The following is a 15,367-nucleotide window of genomic DNA, read 5'->3' on the forward strand; positions in this document are numbered from 1 at the left end:
CCAGGTTGGGGGCGCTTTCGAGTCCTGTTGCTGCTTTCCCCACATTCCCAGAAATTATCCATCTGCACTTTGTCTAAGCTCGGCTTTAAGTCTGGAAACTTCTCTGAGCAGCAATCTGAAGATAGCAAAGGAATTGATATCTTATCTTAGCTTGTGTGGTGCGCTTGTGAAAACTGGCACTCCCTTCTCAGCCATCCCAGGTAGGAAGACTAAGTCACAACGAAGTGAGCACATACGCAGCTCTTGGGAGACAGTTGACACATAATCTAAAATAAGAGGTACTGTTACTATCTTGGAGCTGGTGACCTTGGATGACCCTCCCCTCGCCGCTCTGGCCTCCCCCTTCTGCTCATCAGCTCCTTGGTAGCCTAATTGTTGTGGCGTATTTACCATCCAGCCTTCTGTTATTTTTATCATATGGTTTTTCGCCATCTGCTCTGTGTTTCTACAGATGACATTGCTCTTTGCAAGGTAAGGTCTGTCTGCCACCCAAACTTTATTCGCTCCCACTGCATGCCGTCCACATCAGGTGTGGTTTCTGGAAGCAGGTGGGATACAAATCACTAATGTGCCAACAAATGTTTATATAAAGGTGAGACAGAAAATAAGAGCTAATTCCTCAAAAAAAAAAATCTATAAACGCCTCTTACCATAATCTGAGAAGATATGATTAATGATCTGCAGACTTGACCTGAATAGAGATGAGGAATAAGGAGTGGGTTGGGCGGATGGCTCCGCCCATAAAGTGCCTGCTGTGCCAGCAGGAGAACCTGAGTTCGGTACCCAGAACTCACATAAAAATGTCGGTGGGGCATGGCAGCTGGCTGTCAGATGCGGGTGGATCCTGGGGTTCCTGGTCAGTCAGCTCAGCCCGATTGGTGAGTTCCACACCAGTGGGAAAGAGGACAGTGTACATGCACAGGCACATGCATGCACACATGTCCTCATGTGCACGGGTTGTATGGACCATCCTTGAGGGCAGGATGCTAGCTGTTGCTTATTGGGTGTGTTTGCCAACCTTCCTCTGAAGTCAGTATTGCCTGGGATCTTCCCCCTTATGTGTATGCATTAAACACACCTCAGGGGTTGTTAAAAGATGATTTTTATCCAGCTCAAGGGGAGGTCCCAAGAACTAGCACTATTACTGAGTCTATGGAGTGTTCACAGAAAGGGACCTAGCATGACCACGCTCTGGAAGACCCAACAAGAGGTTAAAAGAGCCAGGTGCAGATATTTGCATCCAAACAGTGGACAGAAGCAGCTGACTCCTGTTGTTGAATTGGGGAAAGGCTGGAAGAAGCTGAGGAGGAGGGAGACCCTGAAGGAGGACCAGAGGTCTGATTTAATCAAGACCCCTGGGATCTCTCAAACACTGAACCACCAAACAGGCAGCATACACGAGCTGATATGAGGCCCCCAACACACATACAGCAGAGGACTGCTGGGTCTGTGTTCATTCAGAGATGATGCACCGAACTCAAGAGACTGGAGGCCCCAGGGAGTTTAGAGGTCAGGTGGGGTGGGGACATCCATGTGGAGATAGGTAGAGGGGAGGAGATGTGGGATGTGGAACAGTCAGAGGGTGAACAGGAGTGGGGGGAATAAAATATGGAGTGTAAAATAAATAAATAAATAAATAAATAAATAAATAAATAAATAAATAAATAAATAATTTAAAAATGATTTTCAAAAAAATCACCATTCTCATGCAAATGGAAGATGGCTGTGTCAAAGACTTTATTTGACTCGTTGGTTAAGTAGAGAAGAAAATCAAGCAGATGTCACAGAAGGTTCAGGAAGAACCTGAAGACAGATGAGTGTGTGTGGAGCGGGAGAAATATGAATGGCCATTTCCGCGAGGAGGGAGATCACTAGGAGATCGACCTGGCAGTTTATTTGCAGGTTTCCATACCATGATCGTTTTGCATTGCTAATTAGACTAATTATAATCATGCTACTACCAGGCAGATTCACAGATTACAGAAAGAGCTCAACAACAGTTAATAGCAAGAATCAGAAAACCTAGAAGGTCGCCCTGTAAACAGTGCACTGCTTTCCCTGAAGACACCAGTAATCTTCACGACTTGTTCTGGTTCCACACGAGAAAGTGTAGCCTATTCTCTGCCCTGCTTCTGTGCTCAGCCCTTGGCTGTCCATCCGTGTTGTCCAGGCCTTGGCATCAAGTACTTGGGCTGAAGTTCTGACTTCCCAGGGGTTGAGAGGACCCACTCACTCCTCTCCACTGAGTTTCCCCTCTTCTCTGACCCACCGTCCTTCCCACCTACTAAGCAGTTGATGGGGCTCAGTGTTCAGTGACTGCATCTGACCTCAGTACCCAGCTAAAGCCCAGAGTTCTACTTGGGTCAAAGCTGCATAAAGACATGGGAAAGTCAGCTTCCTGGTTCAGTGAGACAGGGTCTGTGACTTGGGCAGTTTCCTCTCTCTGTCCGTCTGTAGAAACTTGACTGTATGTCCTCAGTCTGTCAAACATGATTTACTGTTAAATTCACCATGGATACAGTCGTTATTAGAGTTTAGTCAGAGAGGCAAAGCTAGCTGGCTATCTAGAGTCCCGGGGTCCATCCCACTGTCTCTGGGCATCACACCTGGATTTTTACTAGGTTTCTGGGGTTCCAAATTCAGGTCCTCATGCTTGTGAGTCAGGTGATTGAGTGATGCACCCATGCCCCCTGGCCCACGAGGTTAATCTTGACTGTCAACATGATAGGATGTACATCAGAGTGGAGATAATTGTCTCTGGGCACATCTCTGAGAGTGTTTCCCAAAAGGCTTACCTGAGGTGTAAAGATGCATCCTAAATGGGAAAAGATTGTGCTGTGGGGTAGGACCCTGAGCACCCCTGCCACTGTGACTCCCTGCCGTGATGGACTGGACCTCAAACTGTGAACCAAAATAAGCTTTTCCCTCCCTAAGGTTCTTTTGCTACAGCAATGGAAAAAAGTAACGAATACAGCCACTGCTCTAAGAAGACAGACAGACAATTCATGAGTTAGATGTTATCTTCCTCTGTCTCTGTCAAACTTCAGCTCCAGACTAAAGCACGTTTATATGGAAACCAGCCGTTGCTTCCGACATGGCTTGGAACAGTCCACGCACACCTCTGCACACTGCCATTTGATAGGCCCTCCAGTCCACTGCCGGATCTGCCGCTCAGTCTCACCTCCACCCTGACAATAAGGCAGAAGCTCACCAATCCACCCCAAGCTTCCCAAAACACAACCCTCTGCGCTGTGGAGGATAGCAGGAGGCAGTGTGACTTTTGAAAGGCAATGTGTCTCGTGCACAATTTGAGCCGCGCACACAAGTATCAGCTGAGGGTTACTCAGAGCCTGAGCCTTTGTGTCCTAAGCCCATTAGCATTTAATTCCAGCTAATTATACGTTTTGTCATGGGTCGCAAAGAACTTGTAGGAATCCATTTTAATGATATTTAATAACATGATTTCCTTATGCACAAAAAACAGTTTTAGATGTCAACCCCACACTGAGATCATAGCAAAATTTGGTCCGAAACATCAAAAGCATGAATATCTACTGCCAGATGTACTCCTAGAAGAATACATTCCCAAGGGCTCGGTAATAAAACAGACAAGGCTGTTCACAACATATTTGCAAGGTGCCTAAGCTGGCACCTGTGATGCGCTCATCAGGATTGGGAGGTCGGAGGCAGGCCTGTGACAGAAGGACCACTGCTCGTCCATCCAGTGTGAGCCTGTGGTTTCGGCGCCTTCAGAGACAAAATAACTAGTTCTAGTTATGGCATAATCCTCTGAATCACATATTAATAGGTCAGGAGTCACACGTCTAAAACAGTAATACGTCTGAAATAAAGCCTAACTTTTAAAGTCAGGAGAAAAGAATCGAGCGTGCTCAGCCCGGCTCCTACTCCTCAGCCTCAGTTTCTCTCAAAGGTCTCAGCCTTTAGGAGTCTGCTCCTCTGTCCACCTCCTCATGTGCATCTGGTCAGAATCGTCCCGGCTCTTCCATTTCCACCTCTGGGAAAAGCCTCAGGACTGTGCCCTCTCTGTGCAGTTCTTCCTCCCTGTTTGTTAACCCAGCTCTGTGTTCTGAGGGGGCCACATCCTGGCCAGCATATCAACTGCTGCCTTCCAATGAGGGCCCCGGGCTTGTCCTTAGGACAGCTTAGCAGCTTCCGCACCGAAGGCGTAATAATTCTCAGAAAAGTGCAATCCACCGGAAGGTGGGCGCAGCACACTCAGAGGAAAGAGCATAGTCCCTTCTTGGTCCCCGACCATCTACATGGAAGCTGCCCAGGGACGAGCTGGGCTCGCTGGGCTCTGTAGGTACGGTTTCCAGGCTCCGTAGGTACGGTTTCCAGGCTCCGTAGGTATGGTTTCCAGGCTCCGTAGGTACGGTTTCCAGGCTTCCCCAGGGTCCTAGGTGAAATTACAGTCATCATTGTTTCCAAGGTTTGAGCTCCTTAACACAGCTTTCCACAGACAGTTAAAGTTAAGGTTTTGGTGTTCATAGGACTGAAAGGGTGTGTGTGTGTGTGTGTGTGTGTGTGTGTGTGTGTAGTATCTCTACACCGATCACAGTTACAAACTAGAAAATGTATGCTAGAAGGATCCCCTGACAAAAGATACACACAGACTATTTAGTGTAAATAGTGACTCCTAATTCTGGATATTTAAGATAAACTTGGATAAATTCACATGCATCTGGGGGGCGGGGAACCACATACTGTGCTACCGTCTCTTCATCCTGTTCTGTTTTCTGCCATTTCAACGAAAGCTAGGAAATATCATGTAGAAAGTTCTAGAAATAATCCACGTTTTAAATAACTTTTATTACAGTATATTAATATAATTGCTTTGTCTTATTACTGGTTGTGGTTATTGTGTTATATCTAACTCACAAACTTTCTATAGGTTATAAAAACACATGATACACTCAGAGGTGAAAACTATCAGGCATCGTGGGGTGTCTTGGGATGTTGTCCCCCTGGATGTAAAGGAGTGAGTGAGGCTTATTGAAGAAAACAACGGAAAGGTAGTCTCTGTAGACTCACTGGAGGAAGTCCAGCCACGGCCACGTGTGCTCTAAGACTAGTACCCTGCCAAGAAGGTGGCATCCGCTTTCTGTGAGGGCATCCAGCAGCAGGCCATGCAGGGACCAGGCTCCAGTGTATGGTAGGATAGGGTTACAAAGGTAGGTAGAAGCCTCACCCACATCTGGAGACACACAGTGACTGTCCCTGCAGCCCTGTCCCTGCATGGTCTCCATAGTCCAGGCACCAAGTCACCCAGGAGCACCTCACACAACTTCTGCCTTAGTTTTTTATTGCTGTGAACAGACACCATAACCAAGGCAACTCATAAAGGACATTTATTTGGGACTGGCTTACTGGTTCAGAGATTCAGCCCACTATGATTAGGGTGGGAGCAGGGCACCCAGTCTGCGTCCAGGCAGACATGAGGCTAGAGTAGCTGAGAGTTCCACCTCTTGTTCCAAAGGCAGCCAGGAGAACCCTGGCTTCCAGGCAGCCCACAGCCACAGTGATACACGTGTCCCAACAAAGCCACATCTACTACAAGGCCACACCTCCTAATGGAGCACGCCCTGGGCAAAGCATATACAAACCATCACGACTTATCAACTCCTACGTGCTCCCAGGCTGTAAAAGAGCCATTTAAATGTCAGGGAACAAAGTCCGAGGCCTGGGCATCCCTCCGCTGACGCTGACGCTTCCGAAGGCCATTCCCAGGCACCTCCTGCCGTCAGCTCCGATACTTCACGGTTCACAGACAAGAGCGAGGGAGCCAAGTAATTCAGAGGGAGTCCTGTGCTTCGGAACAAGTGAAATGTGCAGACTACATTTCTAACAAGTCCAGACACAGGCTTTAATATGACCCTCAAATTCATGTGTCCAAATCACAACCCCTACTATCTTTAGATTGTGACGTAATAGGAGATCCTCTTTATAAAAAGTAATAAGCTCAAATGAGGTCATTATGAGTGGCCCTCAACCCAATACCACTGGTGTCTTAGTAACAAGAGCTTGTACCACAGACACACCCTTTGGGGGAAGGATGTTGTCTACAGGATGCTGACCCAGAAAAGCCAACACCACTGGCCTTGGCTTCCAGGACTATGAGACACTACATATCCTCTTCAAGCCACTCACCCTGGGATACTCTTTGGGCAAGCCTTAGCCAATGCAACAGAGTTGGCAGCCCAAGATGGAGACTGAAGGAAATGATGACAAAATGAATTCTTATAACAATGACAAATACTTAGGTCGTCCTCACCACCTGCCTGCCCCTTTCACAGGTGGTTTTCAAAATATTGATTTGAATTCCAGATAAAGAGGTAAGCTGAGAACTTTCCGGTATCTCGTAGCTTAAGTAACAGGGTTCAGATGTAAGCCAGGGAAGACCAACTCCACCCATGTTCCTGCTCCGGAAGGAAGTGACAAGGATGAATCCATCAGGGTGTTGTCAAAAGAGCCAGGTGGTTTGTCAGGAAAGGCCTCAGAGGGGTGGTGCTTTGAGCAGCTCCTGGATGCTGTGGCAGAGAGCCTTGCGGGGAGGTCATGGAAGAGCTTTCCTGGTCGGCGAAGGGTTCCCGGAGGCAGCCTGGCCTCGGCTTGAGTAGGAAATCCAGAGTCTGTGGGAGCCCAAGATGGGGGGAAGGGGGCAGCGAGATGAGGGTGGACATAAACTGAGTACCCGACATGTATCTTTATGTCACCCAGCACACGGAAAGTCGGCACTAGCTTTCCGCTACAAGGAGAAATGATCTTGTTTGCACTTCAAAGCCAACAATAGCTCAGGAGGCCACATAGAGAACAGGCCATGAGAGGCCCGAGAGAGGAAGCAAGGAGCCGGTTACAAAGCACAGGGTGGGAAGGGACGGTGCCCCACACTATGCTGGCCACTTGCAGAGGGAGAGAAACAAGCTTGGGATCCATCTAGAGAGTGGGGCATCGTGCTCTTCCTCCTTAAAGAGCGTGAGCTCAAGCTGGTGAAATATTGTCCCAGCTAAGGTGGCTGGAGGATAAGAAAGAGCTAACAAAGTGGGAGAGAAGGATTCGTGCGGGATGGAACTGTGGGTGTGCTTGGGATTATTCCTGCCCTGGAGGCGACACACCAGAGTGGCTGTGGACGTCATGTGTTAGTCCCGCCCACCTGGAGCAGTGCATGCTGGGACCATGCTCCCCCGGGGGTCAGCAGGGGAGAACAGGAGCCATGGTGGACAAGACGGGGTAAATATTGAAGAGAGCGCGAGCCGGGAAGCAGAGACAAGAGTCCGAAGGCAAGCTGAGATGCTGTTCTGTTAACTCAGGGAGTCAAAAGGGAGACCCTCTACCACCCAAAGAAGCTCAAAGCCCCAGTCCATTGTATCTTAAAAATCAAGATTTCATTTCTTACCTTTCTTTTAGTTGACCTCAACTTTCTTTTGAAACCAGGAAATTTAGAACACAGGTAAATCAATAAAAACCATTTGCTGGTCTGCTCAAACTCAGTGTGAACTGGAGAGGTGGCGGTAGGCTTTAATCCTACCACTGAGATATGATTACACCTCCGCGAGGCCGTCAGAAGCCCTGAAATAAAAAGCCAGATATTTCCCCATGCCTAGTGTATCTCCAGAGCTCTGGTGTGCTATCCATATTTTGGGAAAGTAATAAAAAGGTATGGTTAAAGCAAAAGTTACCCTCTCAAGGACTACACAGGAGGAAAACCCTCCTGATCCTTCTATCCCAGAATAAGGAGCCTTGGCAGCGTCTGTGTGCCTTTGCAGAGATCTCTATTCACGTGCTCACACACGTGTTCATGTGTTTTCTCAATGGTACACTTTATAGCACTTAAGTTACATGTTTCATTCCTCAAAAGCAAGTTTAACACACCCCAAAACACCAGGCCTGATGGCACAGGCCAATGATCCCCAACACCTGAGACATGAAGGCGGGAGGTTCACAAATGTGCGACTCTCCTCAGCGACATCGTAAGTTCAAAAGCAACTTGAACTACATGAAAACAGAGGCAGGCAGATTTCTGAGCTTGAGGCCAGCCTGGTCTACAGAGTGAGTTCCAGGACAGCCAGGACTACACAGAGAAACCCTGTCTCCAAAAACCAAAACCAAAACCAAAAAGAAAAGAAAAGAAAGGAACAGAACAAAAAAGAAAAGACAAGAACCTCTGTCTCAAGAGAAGAAAACACTACAACAAAAAGATAACAAGACCAGGCAGTGGTGGCGCATGCCTTTAATCCTAACACTTGGGAGGCAGAGGCAGGCGAATTTCTGAGTTCGAGGCCAGCCTGATCTACAGAGTGAGTTCCAGGACAGCCAGGGCTACACAGAGAAGCCCTGTCTCAAAAAAAAAAAAAGATAAAAGATAGAACTGCATACATTACTCACTTTGTGTTGTTGCTGTTGTTGTTGCTTTGCTTTGCTTTGTTTTAGGTAGCTCTAGCTGAAGAATGTACCTTCAAGTTTTTTTATGATAATTTTATAAAACTATATTTGGTCCTTATTTTTATATTTTTCATTAAGCCTCCAAGTCTTAGATATATCTTTCTTGCTCTTTGCCTCATTTTTTGCGTTGAATTCTGACAAATTTGATAGGCTGACACTGTCCTTCCTTCATCCTTCCTGTATCCCCGAACTCTGATCCCCGCTATCCAGACAGAACCTCTTCTCTCCGCCCTACACTGTATTTACATTTGTGGCCTTTCATTTTCCAGCTATTTTCTTCTTCCTCCTTCACCACCTGGTTGTGATTAAATCTTCCATTGCTCCTAATTCATCTGGAATGAATTTCATTTCCTTGAATAATTTTCTTACAGTTCCCTCACTTGAGAATTCTGGGGCTATTTGTTGTTTGTTTGTTTGTTTGTTTGTTTGTTATTTTAATTTTATTTTTTTCTTATTCACTTTACACCCCACTCACTGCCCCCTCCTGCAATCCTTCTCCCTAGAGACCTGAGACTCACCAGGGAGGACTGAGGAGACCTGAGACTCACCAGGGAGGGCTGAGGAGACCTAGGACTCACCAGGGAGGACTGAGGAGGCCTGAGACTCACCAGGGAGGGCTGAGGAGACCTAGGACTCACCAGGGAGGGCTGAGGAGACCTGAGACTCACCAGGGAGGACTGAGGAGACCTAAGACTCACCAGGGAGGACTGAGGAGACCTAAGACTCACCATGGAGGGCTGAGGAGACCTGAGACTCACCAGGGAGGACTGAAGAAACCTAAGACTCACCAGGGAGGGCTGAGGAGACCTGAGACTCACCAGGGAGGGCTGAGGAGACCTAAGACTCACCAGGGAGGACTGAAGAAACCTAAGACTCACCAGGGAGGGCTGAGGAGACCTAAGACTCACCATGGAGGGCTGAGGAGACCTGAGACTCACCAGGGAGGACTGAGGAGACCTGAGACTCACCAGGGAGGACTGAGGAGACCTAAGACTCACCAGGGAGGGCTGAGGAGACCTGAGACTCACCAGGGAGGGCTGAGGAGACCTGAGACTCACCAGGGAGGGCTGAGGAGACCTGAGACTCACCATGGAGGGCTGAGGAGACCTGAGACTCACCAGGGAGGACTGAGGAGACCTGAGACTCACCAGGGAGGGCTGAGGAGACCTGAGACTCACCAGGGAGGGCTGAGGATATCTGAGACTCACCAGGGAGGGCTGAGGAGACAGCTCAGCAAGTGAAGCACTTGCAGCACAAGCATGAGGACCTGAGTTTGGCTATCTGGAGCTCACGTAAAGCCAGACCCAGGAGTATGTGTCTGAGAAGACTCCTTATTCATGAACCAGCTAGCCTGTGTCTGGGGTATGCAGATGTGTAGGCCAGGGGTGTGCCCGAGGTTTGAGGAAGACCATGGCCAGCCAAATCTGCCATAGATTTCTGGGCCTGGACATCTTTGTGACCAAGTGCCTTCATCACAGACCTCCTCTGCTGCTTGTAGCCTAGGCCTTCCCACTTCCACTGCCCTCATGTGTGGGCCTTCCCCAGTTCCACCCCGATGAAGGTTGTGTGCTGGAGAGATGCTCAGTCAATAAGGAGGACCTGAGTTCAAACCCTAGAAACCATATAAAAAGTTGGTCATGATGGCAGCTGTCTGTGCCATGGCAAGAAGGAACATGGAAACAGACAGATCCCTAGAACTCATCAGCTAGCCTGGCCTACGTGTTAAACTTCTAGACAAATGAGAGACCTTGTCTCAAAGGAAAAGTGGAAGGTGCCTAAAAACTAATACCTAAGATTGTCCTCTGACCTTCATACATGCACACACACACACATACACACACATGCACGCATACACATACATGCATATGCATATGTACACACACAGAAGCAATGTACACACATGAGCAAACACAGATACGCATGCACACATACACAGATATATGTGCACATGTGCACACATGTATGCACACATAATCATACATGCATATACATACATATGCCCACCTACACACATGTATGCACACATTACAATGCACACATATGTGCACATGCTCACACATGCATGTGCATACATGTACTCACATCACATGCATGCATGCACACACATGTACACACATGCACATACACACACACTTCCTTCCTTTGCCTCACTATCCTACAGTAAGATGACTCCATAGCAAGCGGTTCAAAGTAATGCATATCTCTGCTTCTGCCCTCAAAAATTTTGGTGGAACTTCAATGCATCTAAGCACCCACCAGAGGCACAGGCCATGAGTCCGCAGAACCTGGGATGTGGCTCCACCTTGCATCTATCCAGAGAGTTAAATAGAGCACCATGACAACACCATACCAGAGGATCTATGATAGAAGGAAACCAAGCAAATAGTGTTTCCCTCTAAATCCCCACCCTGACCACTAGTCCGCCTAGGTAAGAGAAGATGTCCATAGTCTCCAAAATGACTTCCTTAATTCTCTATAGTAAACTCAGAAGAAGGCCACAGTGTGCACGGTGATGGATGTTTTACTGAGATGCCCTGTAGTTCACAAACGCCACCCCGTGTGCTCTTTCTCCCCTTCCTCCTTCTCCACCCTCTGCATTTGAGTAATTTCTGAATGCCAGAGTGTGTTCTTCCCAAGTGCTTGAGCATATATCTCCTGAGACAGAGATATCTCTTCTCCACACGGGTTGGAAGTGCACCTGCTCCCCAGCCCTGATTTGCTCGTCTGTATAGAGACAGAACTAGGAACAGAGATGCTGGCTTTGCCTAAAGCCAGAAGCATAAAATCATAAATATGATCTGCACGAGAGAACACTCGAGAGGGAGAGGACAGAAAGGCGACTGCAGAGAGTCCAGATGGGGGATGCTTGCCACTGGAAGGGAATGGAAGGGATTGAACTGGATGCCTCCTCCGGCACATCAATCCCAGCCCATGGCTTGATCAACCCCGGAATAGCATATGGAGTCACCAATGTGATGCTCCCAAGACTAGTCTGTGATTGTTAAAGTTCAGAAATCCCAGAGAGTGACCAGAAAGAACCTGGACCTGTCCCCTTCTGTCCACCCCCATGCCTCTATCCATGCCTGCATGGCCAACAGTAAAACAAGTGCCATCTGCCTCTGTGCCTCGTCCTGCAGAGCTCAGAGCCTTAGGAAGGAATCTCTGCCTTGGGCTCCCTGGACTCTGCTCCATCCCCCTTCCCTTCTGCCTTCTGCTGTCCTTGGGGACAAGGAGCTGAACAGCTGCTGCCCTGCAGAGACAGCGGCCCCTGGCTGTGCCTGGCAGTGGCCCACCTTACAGCTCATGATGAGAGAAGTCAGTTTTCCTTTCCACTATGTATGTGTGTATCCAAAAATCAGAGGCCCAGGCATTGTCCACAAGAAGACTATTATGGGGAATCCATGGTTTTGATAAAATCACCACAATTGGCAAAACAGGGTTCCATGGTTCAGCAGTACCAAGGATCTCCTGAATATAGCAGGCTTATGCAACGGCTGGTCCACGGGGAGAGGCTGCCCAGCAGATGCAGCCGTTCTGACTTCTGCCTTATGAATTGGAAGTTTGTTGTTGGATTTCAGGTCTCATAAGGAAAGCTATTTTTCTGCTCCATTTAATTGTGTGTTTATTTGGGTTTGGGGAACTGTTTAAACACCATCCATGATGAAAACCCATCTTTAGTAATACAGAGTCAGACTCATCTCTGATCCTCATCCTCTGGTTTTATATAGAAAAGTTCCAGGGTAAGTAAAACAAGGTGGGGGTTGTGAAGTTCTCCACAAGGAGAGAGAATATTCCAGAAGGCTTCAGAAAATGCAAAGTCTGGTCCTCACATTCCCTTACAGCTCTGGGTGAGAAATCCAGATTCAGCGAATCACACGTCCCACTGTAGAGTCTTCCATGTGAGTCTTCAAGTGAAGTTGACTACACTTAAGGAGATGGAGAGGGACAGAGCACAAAGTGGAGCAGATAAGGGGAGGAAAAGGAAAAGGGAAGATACACAGTTTTGTTTTTTTCAGTTTATGATCCAAAACTATGCCCTATGTGTTCCATTTCCTTTGTGTCAGCTGATATTTGTAATATATCCCATCATGCAGAAGCACTCGATAAAGGGGGAGCATTCTGCTGCTGTTGGACAAACGCCACATTACCACTGACCACATCCTGTCTGCTGAGAAAAGCGCTGAGTCACTGTGACACCATGGTTGGTGTTCTCTCCAATGGCCCTGGCGATGGTTAAAAGCAATGTGGTGATGCCTTTGGTTACACTTATATATTTTTCTACTTCTGCTTACTATCAATTTTTATTCACGAATCTTACACTTGTGTTGTTGACTGTATCCATCTACTTATGATTATGCTTCCTTGGTTGACAGAGCCTCTGATCTCATTAACTCATCCTTGTGTCTGCTCTGCTCTGCTCCACTTTGCATGATAGTGCACCATGCCTGCTTCACCTTGTTCATGTCCTTTCTTCTTTTGCTTTTGTTTTTATTTTTGCTTTTATTTCTTTTGAGTCAGGGTTTCTCTGTGTAGCCCTAGCTACACTGAAACTCACTCTGTAGATCAGGCTGGTTTCAAATGTAGCATCACCTGCCTCTGTCTCCCAAGTGCTAGGACTAAAGGCTTGTACCGCCACCACCCAGCTTATTTATATTCTTATGGTATATAATTTTCAATGCTTTTACTTTCAACCTACATCACAATAATGTTTAAGTAGATTTCATTTAATCAGTTGTATTTCCAGCATAGAGATGGATTTTTTTATTTATAAATTATCCCAATCTTTGCCTTTAAATTGGCATGTTTATACCATTTACATTTAATATAATTATTAGTGTGTAAAAACTAGATCTGACATGTAACTTTTTTTACTTTGCTTTTTGTTGTGATTCTCTGAATCTAAATTTCTACTCCATCTGAATTTTTGTGGGCTACTTCAACATCTTTTATACTTTGACTTTTCTGCAGTGTTTTCACATGTATTGCTGACTTTTTGCATCCTGGTGGTTTCTCTGAACATGGAGTCTACACTAACTTACCTGTTGTGGATGATATTTTTACCAGTTCAAGAGAATTGTGGAAACTTAGGTCCCTTTACAACTGCTCTTCCTCCACCAATTTAGGGTGTCATCGCATGCACTGAGAACCAAATCAGACCATGCTGTAACTTGTTCTTCAACCATCAAACATAGAAAACTGAAGAAGGCAGAACGGACTTTGTGTTTTTCATTAGCTCTGTCCATATATTTTATTCTTGTGTGATGTTTCAAGATTAGTTATTTAATCATTTGCTTTCTGTCTAGGCAACTGTTTCTTTGAGGATAAGCCTCTTGATGACGAATTCTCTTTGTTTTCCTTCATGTCAGAACGCTTGTATTTGCCGTAGCTCAGCAAGGATATTCTTGCTAGTCGTACTCATTGACTTTCTCATTGCTTGGCCAAAATGCTGGGCAGAACGACTTAAGGGGAAGCTTTTATTTTGGTGCTGGGAATCCAGGGTTTCCATCCATCTCCATGAAGCATAGGGAGAAAGAAAGTGCTTTCTTTCTTTTTCTCTTCTAGTCAATCCTGGCCACAAGGGCCTACATTCAGGACACATCTTCAACATCTTAGTTAATCTTCTCCAGAAATCTTTCACGGCCCCACCCACACTCATGTATAGTAATATCCTAGGCATGTCAAGATTAGCAGTCAGACTGGAAGAGAATAGAGAATCTAAATTAGCCTACTTCCTTCCAGTCCCTGTGACTTCTTGTAAATCCACTTTCATCATTTCAGAGACTCTTCCCTCATAAATATTTGTGGCTGTTTTCAGACCATTTTTGGTTTTCAGACACTTATGCTGTGCCTTTGTGTCCTGTGCACTTATGCTGTGCACTTTGGGTTTTCTTGTTTGAGATTCACTTAGCTTCTTAAATCTTCAGATTAACATTTTATGTAAAATTTTGGAGAAGTTATGTATGTTATTCCTTTGAACACTTTCAGCCCCACCCACGTCCCCTCCTGCTCTCTGATGATGTGTCAGCAATGGAAGATCTTCTGTTATGACCCATATGGGCCTAATGTATTGATAAATCCTCTTCATTTTCTTTCTCTCTGCTGATCAAACCTGGTAACTTCTAGATTGCTGCCTCTGTGTTCTATCATATCTGTTGAGTCTTTTATTTACTGTAGTTTTCAATTCCAATTTTTCCATTCAGCTCTTTGTCGTGCCTCTAATGACCCTACCCCAAGACCTACTATTTCTTCCTTGTAACTTTTTTCATTGTTTGACCATGTCCATAGTTGTCTTGAAATGACGTGCCTTAAATGCTTTCTCAGATGAGTCTAAAAGCCATGTCATGGCAGTGTCTGAATTTCTCTTTTCTGATCCAATTTGAGCTTCCTGATTCTTGGTGTCAGAAGTGATCCCTTTTCTATTGAAACCTGGACATTTCAAGTGTTGTAAGATTCTGTATCTCATTTCAAGTCCATGCTGTAATAGGTCTACTTTGAAACCACTCTGGTGGGTCCCTGAGAGGCATCATCTGTTAACAGCAGACATTTATCAGGGCTGGCTGGGAACAAGGTCAGGCACATTGCCTGGGCCTCCAGGGTGTTGGGAGAACTGAGGCATGAAGGATGTCTCGTTGTCTCTTTCCACTTGGTCTCCATCGACCCTCTGTGAAGATAGCTTGACTGTGGATGAATAGGGTAAATAGTGGTAAATGTCCCAACCCTACCCAATCCCAACACCTCATTGTGAACAGGCAAAGTCAACTCTTCATGTCTGATCTGGGTAGATTTCCAGACTCCAGAATCCCTGAGGAGTCTCTCTAACCTTTGCAAGATGGAAATCCAGACTCCATAGTCTGCCCCTCAGAGGTTGGCAAGGGTAGAGGTTTACCCTCCTTGTTTGGCCTTGGCT

Source organism: Apodemus sylvaticus, chromosome 15 (assembly GCF_947179515.1).
Source record: "Apodemus sylvaticus chromosome 15, mApoSyl1.1, whole genome shotgun sequence".
NCBI lineage: Eukaryota > Metazoa > Chordata > Mammalia > Rodentia > Muridae > Apodemus > Apodemus sylvaticus.